At 38.7% G+C, this 13,743-nt stretch overlaps 1 protein-coding gene and 1 long non-coding RNA gene across 3 annotated transcripts in view; one reads left to right on the top strand and one right to left on the bottom strand.

The window, feature by feature from the left end:
• The window catches only part of PLPPR1 (phospholipid phosphatase related 1), a 289,032-nt gene that overhangs the window by 74,733 nt on the left and 200,556 nt on the right, over positions 1-13,743 (bottom strand). The window lies entirely within an intron of this gene.
• Positions 1-13,743, top strand: part of LOC125120191 (uncharacterized) — a 100,323-nt gene that overhangs the window by 79,337 nt on the left and 7,243 nt on the right. The gene's annotated exons all lie outside the window — the stretch shown is intronic.

Below are 13,743 nucleotides of genomic sequence, written 5' to 3'. Positions count from 1 at the left end.
AAGTTTGTACCTTTTGATCACCTCCCTCTAATTCCCAATCCCTCACCCCCCACTTCTGCTTCTGGGAGACACAGGTCTGATCTCTTTCTCTATGAATCTGTGAACCTTTTCAAAAATAAAACACTCAAGGAGTTCCCATTGTGGCTCAGCAAAAAGTTAAGAACCTGACTAGTATCCATAAGGATGCAAGTTTGATTCCTGGCCTTGCTCAGTGGGTTAAGGATCTGGCATTGCCGTGAGCTGCAGTATAGGTCACAGAGGCGGCTTGAATCTGGCATTGCTCTGTCTGTGGCGTAGGCTGGCAGCACAGCTCTGATTTGACCCCTAGCCAGGGAGTTTCATATGCCACCATTGCAGCCCTAAAAAAAAAAAAAAAAAAAAAAAAAAAAAAGAGAAAAATCTCTAATACATAATAGTATAAATTGAGAAATTTGTCATCTGAATTAATATGTGGTGTATATTTATTTTTCTAGACTTTTTTTTTCTCCCAAGCCATATAAATATTACAATCATAGGTGGTCTTTAAAGTAGTCTTTAAAGTAAAGTGGAATCATACCATATAGGCTGTTCCACAGCTTTGATTCTCCTAACATATTTTGACCATCTTTCTATGTGAGTACATAGAGATCTTTACAGTTAAAAGATCCAGTGTGTTCTGACTGACTTAGGTGTATCCAGGAACCAGACTCACATTTAGCGTTAGCACTGTGAGTGTTATCATGGGCCATATCTCAGAAGAAAATAGAAGTAGGTACACACTCAAAAGAGGAGAGCTTTGGTGGCAGGCAGAGGAAATCAGCATTTTATTATGTACTTAGAAGGAAATAAATAAAGGTTTTTAAGTGGAAAGGTGGCAGCCTAAAACCTGTCATTAAAGAGGGTGACCTTGGCAATAATCTGTATTGGGATGGAGCAGAGACCCTTGGCAGAGAAACCAGAGTTGGTACAAAGGTTTGTTTACAAGTGAGTTACCAGGTATTCAGAATACCAGTAATACTGCACTGCTATCATATTTCCAGAGCAAGCTCACAAAATCCTATTTACCTTTCTTCCTCACAATGCAGAAGTAATATATTGTTGTAAATTTAGTTTTTAACTAAATTTTGAAGACACAAAGTAATTCATTCATTAAATTTTTATTGATAAAATACTACATGACAGGCCTTAGGGAAATAGCAGTGCACAAAATAAAGTCTTTGCACATGGAGGAGGCAGTAAAAAGAGTAGATTTGGGGGCTGAGGAAAATAAGCTTAATTTTGAACACACAAATTTTGAGATGCCTATTTAGACAGTCAACAGAAAGGTATAGGAGGCTGTCAGCTATGTAAATTGGAGATGTATTTTGGGAGCCATAGGAGTAGATGATCGCCTAGTTAGCAAGCATACATAGATGAAAGGGGAGTCCAGGAGATGTGATGAATGAGCAAAGGCAAATGAAGAAGGTGATGATGAGTAGAGTTGGAGGGAAAGGAATGGGGAGCCAAGAACAGGAATCTCCAAAGATGGAAGATGGGGTGGTCCAGGACTTTATATAGGGACACCAAGGAGGCAGAGTGAGTGGTATTGACTGATGGCACGAGTCTCTAAGCTGAGTGACTTTTTTTGAGTATAGTTGATTTATAATGCTGTGTTAGTTTCTGCTGTATAGCGAAGCGATTTGGTTGATTATATATAACTTTCTCATATTCTTTTCCCTTATGGTTTGTTACAGGGAATTGAATATAGTTCCCTGTACATATAATAGGATCTTGTTGTTTATCTCTTCTTTATATAATAAATAGTTTTCATTTGCTAGTGCCAAACTCCCAGTCTAACCCTCCCTTTTCTCCCCTCCCCACTGGCAACCAGAAGTCTGTTCTCTATGTCTGTGAGACTGTTTCTGCTTCATAGATAAGTTCATTTGTGTCATTTTAAACTCCACATATAAATGAAATCATATGGTATTTGCCTTTTTGCCTTACTTCACTTATTATGATCTCTAAGTTTTTCCACGTACCTGCAAATGGCATTATTTCATTTTTTATGGCTGATTAATATTCCATTGTGTGCATATATATGTATATATCTTCTTAATCTCTTCATTTGTCAATAGGCATTTAGGCTCTTTCCATGTTTTGGCTATTGTGAATAGTGCTGCAATGAACATAGAGGTGCATGTATCTTTTTGAATTACAGTTTTGTTCAGATATACGCCCAGGAGTGGGATTGATGGATCATATGGTAACTCTAATTTTAATTTTTTAAGGAATCTTCGCACTGTTTTCCGTATTGGCTGCACCAATTGATATTCTTACCAACAGTGTAGGAGGGTTCCCTTTTCTCTGCACCCTCTCCAGCATTTGTAATTTGTGGATTTTTTGATGGCCATTCTGACAGGTGTGAAGTGGTACCCCACTGTAGTTTTGATTTGCATTTCTTTTTTTTTTGTCTTTTTGTTGTTGTTGTTGTTGTTGTTGCTATTTCTAGGGCCGCTCCCTCGGCATATGGAGGTTCCCAGGCTAGGGGTCTAATCGGAGCTGTAGCCACCGGCCTACGCCAGAGCCACAGCAACGCAGGATCCGAGCTGCGTCTGCAACCTAAACCACAGCTCACGGCAACACCGGATCGTTAACCCACTGAGCAAGGGCAGGGACCGAACCCGCAACCTCATGGTTCCTAGTCGGATTCGTTAACCACTGTGCCACGACGGGAACTCCATGATTTGCATTTCTTTAGTTATAAGTTGAGTGACATTTAAGAGAGTCTAGAAGAGTTAATGAGGAACAAGGAAACAACACCTACTCTGTCTCCAAGTCCAGTGGCATAAGGAGTATAAGAGATAAAACATGGCCACCCAGGAGGGCTGTAGGGAAGCAACATAATTAAGAAAGCTGAATTCATAGTAAGAAGAAGAAGGAACTATTAATTCAAAGTTAAGAAGATAAGGAGCTTTACTGATGACTGAGCTGTGAGTTTTGGAGTTTCCAGGGAAGCAATGTAAGGGTTGAGGAAGATGGGTGATGGGATCAGTTAGAGATGCACAGAGCTGTGTAGACATGAGACACCACGGCGTGACCAGTGATGTGGAATCTCTGTCTTCTAATTGTGGTTAAGACAGGGACAAAAGACAGAATTAGCCCCAGTGTTCTCTGAGGCAGATTAGTGGGGCTATACCAAGAGCGGAAGAGACAAAGCTACTTTGTATTGTATTGTGAGTTAACAAAGAGTAATAATAAGCCTTTGGGTGTTAATATAAGAATGTATTAATACATTTAATAATATTTAAATATTATTAAATATTAATAATTTTTATGGTGAAATATGTTTCCTAAGTTGTGGCAGTTAAGCACCTTTTTAGGCATCTCTAGGTAGCAAGGATTCCACCTTTATCTCAACAAATAAGTGTTGAATATCTACCATGGTACCAGGCATGGAAAAGGATAGAAAGAAAGGAAAGCAGTCATCTCCAGGAAATGTAAGTCCTCAGATGCAGCTGTGCCTGCTGTCTAGCAGGTGATAAGAGACCTGGCAGTTTCAAAACCTCTTCTTGCTCTTTGAGATTCCAGGAGGTCCATCTCCCCCTCTGCCTCCAGAGCAAAAAGGGCCAGTTGTCCACTTCTCCAGGTACTCACATGGTGGAGACCCAGACTCAGAAATGCCTGTACCATTTTATAACAAGCACCTTATAAACTGTCAGAGGGTAACACAAACACAGCACCAACATTGTCATTGTTCAAAATGTAGAGGACCTAAACCCATTCCCCATGCTCAACCAGGGTTATTTTTCCCCTGTGTTTTTAAAGAAATGAGAAAATGCAAGGGAAAATAGGGAGATGTCAACAGAACTAAAAATGACAAAGTCATGCCAAGGGTATCATAATTCTGACCAGTAATTCTTGGAACTCTTTCCTGTTGAACCCCGTCGTGTCTTCAAATGGCACTCCATTTTCTGCATGGCGCTCCAGTCATTACCAATTGATAAGAATTAGGCTGCCCCTTTTCAGATATATGATGTGGGTCCTGAAATAGTTTGGACTACCACAAGGTTTTCAGTCCATTGTTTGAATGATTCCTATGCTCCTTCAAAGTACTCCATGTTCTTGAGACAAGAAAACTCTGGTTCCAAAGTTTCCTCTTGAGAGGAGAGGCACACAACAGGAAATTCAGCATCGGGTCTTGCCAGACATTTTCTCATCAATGGTTTTATTTTAATTTTGGAGGAAGTCAGTAACTTCAGAAAAGACGGTGACTTCTTGTCCTCAGAGGAGGCCCCCATTCTGTCAGTTGATAGTGATTCTACTAAGTTTACTTTTATTCCTCTAACAATCCTAAACTCACTTCTCAACTTGAGTCTTGGCCTAGGAGAGGCTTTCTTCACCTTATCTTTGGAAGGAATGTCCATCTATATGGGCAGCCATATAAGCCTAGAGCTTTGAGTTTACTTAAACAATTTCATTTAGAGAAGCAGACACTGAACAGATACAGCGTTTTTATTATTATATTCTTTGTAAAGTGAACCAAGATAAGAACAGGCATTAAGCTGCTTAGAGATCTGAATTAGAGGAACAATTATTTTAATACACATGATAGGAGAAAGACTTTCAGAGCCCATAATCTCCTGATTCTTATGAAAGACTGTCACTCTCTGAATATCCATGCTTGACTGGAGATTCTGCAAAGTAATCTAAGCCTCCTTTTCTCACTTTTATCCTCTTGGGTTGATTTTTGTTCCTTCTGAAAATAATCGTCCCATTTTAAAACTTTCTGAGCATGGCACAATACAAAAGCTGTATCATTTAGCACTCTAAATACTCTATCATTATACTAGGGTACTTATGACTGAGCACGCCTTGTCAATGGAAATTTATTCAATGAGATGTGAAATTACTTTAGAAGACACACTTAGAGCATTTGATTTGAGACAGACATGTTGAGCTGAAAAGGTTCAGGAAGTTAGGTATATCCCTGAGTAGCTAATAATTGTTTATCACAAGGTATCTTTTCGTCCGTGACTGCTGCCTCTGCCTTCTGACCTCATGAAACAGCCCATAGAAGGTAGGGAATCCAGTATATGAAAGATCATTTCAATGGTGTCGTCACATTTTTATGACATCTTTGATATCAGAATTGCTATAAAAAGAGTGTACACTCAGGTGTTGGTTCACTCTCCATCAACTGACATCTTACACCTCACATTATCAGCCTCTTAAAGTCTCTAAAAGTAGCTTCTAAAAAACTATTAGTACTGTTGTTGAGTTAATTCAGGCTTAGCCCAGCCCTTCCCAGGCATGGGCTCTCAGTTTTCTATGAAGTAGGTTAGGAACTATATTCTCTGGGCATTAGGAAAAACATTTTTAACTGCACATACTGAAGAGGAGGTTATATTCACTCATCAAGACTGAGAGGTGGGGAAGACAGAATAGCAATAATCATGCTACTTTAATTCCTAAAGGTAGTCCAATGAGCACCCTGGGTGTGGAAAATCCATCTTTTTACCTGGGAGCCCATGAAAAATCAGAGTACCACACTAAGAGGTGTCCAGGGATTACAAACACAGAACAGCTATTGTGTTCCCAGAGCTTGGTAGGTGGTGGGTTTTTGTTCAGGAAATGGATGAAAGCCAGAGGAGCTCACAAGATCCAGACTCTAGCCAGATGGATACCGATCCACAGACCACCTCACCTACAGCCCATGTTCTCTCAAGTGCCTCAAGACAACCATTAATGCCAAGGAACGCCCTAGAAATTGCCACGTGGTGAATCTAAACCCCAATAGAAACTCAAAACACTTTCCTGCAAAAGTACCTGTCTAGATTCCCTTCCTTTCCCTCTGGTGGCTGTAAAAATCCTCCTCTCAACTGTTAAGAACAGGTTGATATGCAGCTAGGTCATCTAGAAGCTTGAGAGGGGAGGGATGAGAGGGAGCTGGAGTTGCCTTTGTGTTGCTTCTTTTGATTTTTCCCTCTCTTACTGGAGAATCTCCTCTGGAGGTCAGATTTCTGAATCCAGGTGTCTGAAGGGCTTTGCTCTGGATGACATGTTGTTGAGCCCCTCCTTCCTTTTGGGACCTGTCGCCTGTGGCCTCAGGCGTGAGCCCTGACACGGTGGAGGGTCCTTGTCGTTGCAACAGAAGCTTCTTTTTGGCCACCTCTCAACAGCTACTATGGTAAATAATGGCATTAAATGACCTAATTCTTCTCCTCTCCCTACACCCATGCCCTTTTTCTTGTTGCTTCTTTTACTAAAGAGCAGAGGCTTACTTTGGCCCACAGGGTATGTGCAGATGTGATGACAAGCCCAGGTGTGAAAAGCAAATGTGTCCCCACTTTCTCCTACACCTCTGCCTCTTGCCAGGAGACCATGCCTCAGTTAGCCTGCTGGAGGGATGCAGTTAGTAACTCAGATGAAAGCTGGTCACTCCAGGTCACCGTTACTAACTCAGATGAAAGCTGGTCAGCTCCTAGACTATGAATGAGCCCAGCCCAGACCAAAACCATCCAGTAAGTTCTAAGCAGTCAGTCCACAAACTCATAAACTAAATAATCCCCACTGTTACACACCACTCAGTTTTGGAATAGTTTTTAATGCATCATTATTGTGGGAATAGATATCAGACAGAGCTACTTTCTTTTGCTGCTGAGGGTTAATATAGTTCAGTGGTAAAGGGACCAGAATCTGGAAGCCAAGAGCTTGGGTTTAAATCCTGCCTCTGCCACATAATGACCCTGGAGACGTCAAACTCTCGGTGTTTTTAGTTGTTGTTGTTGTTCTGTTCTGTTTTGTTTTGTCTTTTTAGGGCCACACCCATAGCATATGGAGGTTCCCAGGCTAGGGGTCCTATCAGAGCTGTAACTGCTGGCCTATGCCACAGGCACAGCAACAAGGGATCTGAGCTGTGTCTGTAGCCTACACCACAGCTCACAGCAACGCTGGATCCTTAACCCACTGAGCAAGGCGATGGATCAAACCTCTGTCCTCACGGCTACTAGTCAGGTTCATCAACCACTGAGCCACAACAGGAACTCCCTCTGTAAGTGTTTCTCGATCTATAAAATGGAGGTAACGCTATTTACCAACAGAGGCTGATGCAAAGATTAAATGAACTAATTATATATGATGAGCTTGGAACAGTCCCTGCTATAATGGAAAAAATAAAAATCATTATAAAAATATTTTACATACATAAAATAACAGTCTATGGCATAGAGTAAGTACTACAAATGTGCTGTTATCATTTTCTATTATGTTGTTTTGCATTGATGAAAAGAGAACCAAGTAGTTTGATCCTATGTGGCTGACAGGCTGCTCTTGTCCTAAATAAGGAATGTCAGTGGGGTTTATGGACAAGTAGCTATTTGATCCAGAGGTAAGACTGGATGGTTTCAAATAATGCAGTTTACTTAGTCTTCCCTTATTTGAATTCTTCATTTATTTAAAACAACTTAGATTAATACTCTTTGCCCCTTTTCTAGTATGTCAAGTCTATGTCAACATGGATACATTGAAAACTAACTGGGGAAGTTCCTTGGTTTACATACTATTATGTCTCTGGATCTTGGGATTAGACTGTGGAATTGGAAGGCACTTTACAGATTATCCAGTCTCTGTACCAATGAGAGAAATGAGGCTCAGACAAGCTAAGTAATTTGTTTGCGATACCAGAATAATTAGTAAAAGGCACTGGGGTAAGAATATAGTGCGCTCCCAAGTCCAGTGGATTCTTTTCTTTTCTTTTTTTTAATTGTTCAGTATTTGATGTGTAAAATTAGGAGTTTGGATTAACATATATACATTGCTATATATAAAATAAACAATAAGGACCTACTGTATAGCACAGGGAACCATACTGAGTATCTTGTAATAACCTATAATAGAAAAGAACTCCCCCCAAATATATGTACAACTGAATCACTTTGCTGTACACCTGAAACTAACATAATATTGTAAATTAACCATTTTAATTAAAAATATGATATATAGTGAAAATTAGACATGTAATAAGTACCCGGACATATCACCTAATGCCATAGACACTTCCTGTATACAGTTCATCCTTGAACAACATGGGTTTGAACTATGCGGGTTCACTTAAACCCCAATTTTTTTTTTTTTTTTGCATTTTAGGGCCACACCCACTGCATATGGAGTTTCCCAGCCTAGGGATCTAATCGGAGCTACAGCTGCTGGCCTACACCACAGCCACAGGAACACGGGATTCGAGATGTGTCTGTGACCTACACCACAGCTCACAGCAATGCCGGATCCTTAACCCACTGAGTGAGACCAGGGATAGAACCCACAACCTCATGGTTCCTAATCAGAATCGTTTCCACTGTGCCATAATGGGAACTCCTAAACCCCAATTTTTTTTCATTACACAATCAGTGGGTTGGTTGAATCCTCAGAGCAAAACTGCAGATATGGAGCAGACACTGATGTGGAGTGCTTATTATAATTTATATGTGGTTTTTCACTGTGTAGAGTTGGAACTCCTAACCCCTGCCTTGCTAAAGAGTCAGCGGTATGTGCTCTAATCTCAATTTACTGGATCCTACTGCAACTCCAATCTAATGCATCCCCACAAAAAGGTTACCATTTTCCAGATTTTGTGTTTTTCATTTCCTTGCACATTAGTGTCTCCTATAAAATGAAGAAATATATGTATGTATGAATATGTCTTTCTATGCCTATTTATGTCTTCTTTGCAATTTTCTATTTTTCTGTATTGTCTTAATCGACTTAAAGTGTTTTTTTTAAACTCAGTGGATTTTATTATATTTGTAGTTGTACAAACATCATCACAACCCAATTTTACAACATTTCCATACCAAAGGCCCATCCCATCCTTCTCCTCTGGCCCCTACAACTTGTCTCCTTTGGTAACCGTAAGTTTTTCAAAGTCCATGAGTTCTGTTCTGCAAAGAAGTTCATTGTAACCTTTTTTTTTAGATTCCACATATAAGTGATAGCATATGATGTTTGTGTCTCACTGTCTAACTTCACTTAGTATGATCATTTCTAGGTCCATCCATGTTGCTACAAATGCCATTATTTAATTCCTTTTTATGGCTGGGTAATATTCCATTGTGTATATGCACCACATCTTTTTATCCACTCCCCTGTAAATGGACATTTAGCTTGCTTCCATGTCTTGCTTATTGTATATAGTGCTGCAATGAACATTGGGGTACATGTATCTTTTTCAAGTCATGATTTTCTCTGGATAGGTGCCCAGAAGTGGGATTGCTGGATCAAATGATAATTCTATTTTTAGTTTTTTGAGGAATATCCATACTTTTTTCCATAGTGGTTGCACCGATGTACATTCCCACCAACAGTGTAAGAGAGTTCCCTTTTCTCCACACCCTCTCCAGCATTAATTGTTTTTGGTGATGGCCATTCTGGTTGGCATAACATGGTATCTTATAGTAGGTTTAATTTTCATTTCTCTAATAATTAGTGATGTTGAACATCTTTTCATGTGTTTTTGGCCATTTATAAGTCTTCTTTGGAGAATTGTGTCTTTAGATATTGTGGCAATTTTGATGGGGTTCTTTAGTTTTTTTGGTGTTGAGCTTCAGGAGGTGTTTATATATTTTGAAGATTAATCCCTTGTCAGCCACTTCATTTGCAAATACTTTTTCTCACTCTCTAGGTTGTCTTTTCATTTTATTTAGGGTTTCCTTTGCTGTGCAAAAACCTCTTAAGTTTAATTAGGTCCCATTTATTTTTGGTTTTATTATCATTACTCAAGGAGGTGGATCTGAGAAGATATTTCTGTAGTTTATGACAGAGAGTGTTTGGCCTATGTTTTTCTCTAAGAGTTTTACAGTATCTGGTCTTATATTCCGGTCTTCAATCCATTTTGAGTTTTGTGTGTGTGTGGTGTTAGGAAGTATTCTAATTTTACTCTTTTGCAAGTAGCTGTCCAGTTTTCCCAGCACCACTTATTGAAGGGACCGTCTTTTCTCCATTGTATATTCTTGCCTCCTTTGTTATAGATTAGTTGACTGTAGGTGCGTGGGTTTAATTCTGGGCTTTCTCTCCTGTTCCATTGATCTATATTTCTGCTTTTGTTTGACTTGAAGTAGTTTTTAATGAACTCTAGACACTAATCTTTTATCAGATACATTTGTAGCAAATAAATATTCTCAGGTAATGATGTATCTTTTTACTTTATGACATCTTTTAAATGAATACAACTTCTTGGTTTTAACACTTTCTTTAGTATTGTGTTCACAACATCAAAGGTGTGCCTTATTGTATGTCAACATAGAAAAGAGACTATCTCCAAATTTCAGGGATTTGAAATGTATAAATTATTATCCTGTCAGTCACATATCTAAAATAACACGAAGCAATTACTTTATCAGTTTAACTCCTTTTGATGAGGAACCAAGCCTCATTGGTAGTTGAGAAATATAATTTTGTTCACCTAGTAAGTCACATACCTTCCATTTTTCATTTGCTTCACAATTCACATGAAATAAGTATCAAATTTGCAGTCAATTTTGATATAAGACATTAGATTGTTTATAATTAATGTGTCAGATCAATATGCTATAATCCATGTAAAACAATCAAAAATAAATTGCCTGAAGTGGACATAGAAGGAAAAAAGCTGCCATGTCATATAGGAGTTCGGTGTATGGGAATTCCTGAGACAGGAAAGGTTGAGTTTGTTAAATTCTTTTTTTCACAAATTTGTTTCTGACCAAAGACCTTGAGGAAGCAGCAAGAGTCTAAGACATGAAAACCTAGAAGATAAATCTATCAATTAAAACTGTCACAAATGAAGTTCTAATGAAAAAGAAGAGGAGAAACAAAAGAAAGAAACTCTTTGGGCTGTATGGGGAACCTTACCATGAGGCCGGGTTTGGCAACTGGATGTATAAAAAATGAAAGGAAAGAGAGCTGAGACACATATACAGTGGATCTCTTTTATTGTGTGTTCAGATGTTCAAAATGCAAAGTAAACAGTGGTTTCATCACATCAATTAAATGTGATGAGATAAGACAATGATAGTGGGATACTGATGGATGGATGGTACTGAGAAAGCAGAACTATTTGGTACTAATTTGTCTAGAGAAACGTTTTTTAGTTTTAAAAAGTGAGAATGGCTTTGGTCCCAAATGTAGGGAGTGACTGAAGGAAGAACAAAGTTGCTTTAAATGAGTTTAAATGTGTTTACAAATGGAATTTGCATCCAGGACTGAGAAACTTGCAAATGAAAGTTTTAGGGAATTACTGAGAGTAAAAGAGAAATAGGAAGGTTAAATATAGGCAAACATTATTTCCAAATTTCAGAAAGTAAAGTATACAGACTTAAAAGCATTGCCAATGACGATAACTGAATTTTACACTTATCTGGGGCATGACTCTAGAATGGATATTACAGGGCAATATTCTTTGCTCTTAGAAGAGAAAGCACTGATTACCTTGAGCCAGGGTGAGCTCACTAAGCACGTGTAAGGTCATCTCATGCTCATTTTATTTCACTGTTTAATGGAGTTACTAGATTGGCATAGGAAGGAAATGAATTATTTGTTCTCTAAGTACATCCAAGAATATGGCAAAAGTTAACCTTGAGAAACCTGGTGGACAAGACAAAAATGTGGACTGGATGACAGGTATATTGAATATTGGATGAACTGAAAATGAGTTTATTAATGAATCAGTAGTAACATTAATGGAAAAATCTAGGTATGTGCATATTTTTAGTTTTATGTCATTGAGTTAGAAATCAGCCTTATCAAATCTGTGAATGATGGATATGAACTTTGAAGGGACAGCACATATACTGAAAGACAAAATCAGAAAAGTTCTCAACAATCTAGAATGAGAGACTAAATTTAACTCAAATTTCATAAAGATAGAAAACAGAACCCCTAACACTTGAGTCTAAAGTAATCTATTACTCAAATATTGGGTGGTGGGTATGAGAGGGGCATACAATTACCTTAAAAGAACAGCAACAAGGGAATAAGACTTAGGAAAAAGGCTTTCCCCTCTTGACCTAACTAATCGATCTTTCTAGAAAATGCTGTTCCCACTATTCTTCCTCCTTCTGAATTTGAAGCCCTTCCACCTTCACTTCTTCTGAGAACATCTTAAACATTTAAAATAAAACACAGAACAAAAATTAAAACCCTCCCTTCATTTTATTACTGCCTTTAGCTACCACCTGATCTTTTTACTTTTCTACAGTGCAAAGCTACTCAGCGGTTAACTGTGTTTGCTCTCTCCAAGTTGGCCTCATTTAGGTCAGCAATGACTTCCTAATTGAAAAATACATGAAACAGTTTTCAGTCTTAAGCTTATTTGATTCATGCCACTGCAGTATTTGACATTCCTAATCACATTTTTTATTCTTTAAGTTCTGTCTTCTCTTGGTTTCCTTTCTTTTATGGTTATTTTCCCGGTCTCAGAATAGCATCTCAAGCCTTTTTTGTCAACTCTCCTAAAGTGTGCACCTCATTCTGCCTTTGGTTCTGTACTTTATTCTCACCATTTGTTACTGGGGGATCTCAAGTATTCCCAGGGTTTCAATTGCCTCTTATATGATGAGATATCTATTTCTTACACAACTCCCTTTCTTAAGTTCCAGACTTTACTTTCTCATCTACTCCTCTAATGGCTTCAATTCCCCCCCGACTTTGATTATTCACAGAAACTCTAATTTAGATCTCTCTGTTGAATGCCAAACCTTTATTTCTAAATCCATACTCAACATCTGCCTCTAGATTTTCTTAAAGCATCTTATACTCAAGATTTTCAAGGTAAATTATAACTACCCTCCCTCTACCTCCTCAGACCTCTTCCTTCAGTACTTCCTTCTCAGAAAAATCATACCACCTCCCATATAAGCTGAGAAATGAGAGTTGTGCCTGATTCTTCTTTTTTTTTTTCTCCTCCACATTCAGGTAGACTTCAAGTTCAATTGATTCTGTTTCCTTAATATCACACTTCCACTAGGGCACTTTTTCTAAGACTCTTGAATTATAAAAAGTCTATTGACTTCCTTTTCTAGAGGATAGTAATCCCAATAGCATGCCATTCCAGATCTTGATGGGCTGAGTCCTCTCCCTACCTTTCCAATTGCATCTCATAGTCCTTCCTTGCAAGTATCCAATAGACCAATCATACATTTCTGCTTAAAGTAAGGTTACCTACATATATATTGTTTTTACTATACATTTTGGCCAATTCATAGGTTTTTCCTTTTGCTTCAATTGTTCTTTGTTCCATTTCTTTGCCTGATTAATCTCTTTAGGGCATAATCCTTGCCTTCTCTAGGCAGCATTTGAAAACTTCTCTTCCATATTCCCAAAGAGCATCATTTTCATTTTCTCTTTTTTTTCTGTCTTTTTTTTTTAGGGCCACACCAATGGCATATGGAGGCTCCCAGGCTAAGGGTTCAATTGGAGCTGTCGCTGCCGGCCTATGCCAGAGACACAGCAATGCCAGATCTGCGACCTACACCACAGCTCACAGCAACGCTGGATCCTTAACCCACTGAGTCCAGGGATCGAACCTGCAACTTCATGGTTCCTAGGCAGATTAATTTCCACTGGGCCACAACAGAAACTCTCCAAAGAGCCTAATTTTCTTATTGTAGTATATGACACAGAGCAGGAATTATTTGTTTTGCATGACAAGCTTTACCACTAAACTGTGAGCTCCTCGAGAGAAAGGGCTAAGTTCTATTTATCTTTGTAGCCTCAGAGCTTAGCATAGTTTCTGGTACACAGTGAACACTTAAT

This window comes from Phacochoerus africanus, chromosome 2, assembly GCF_016906955.1.
Source record: "Phacochoerus africanus isolate WHEZ1 chromosome 2, ROS_Pafr_v1, whole genome shotgun sequence".
NCBI classification, from domain to species: Eukaryota; Metazoa; Chordata; class Mammalia; order Artiodactyla; family Suidae; genus Phacochoerus; species Phacochoerus africanus.
Note: the sequence above shows the minus strand (reverse complement) of the source record. Positions and strands in the feature narration are given on the sequence as shown.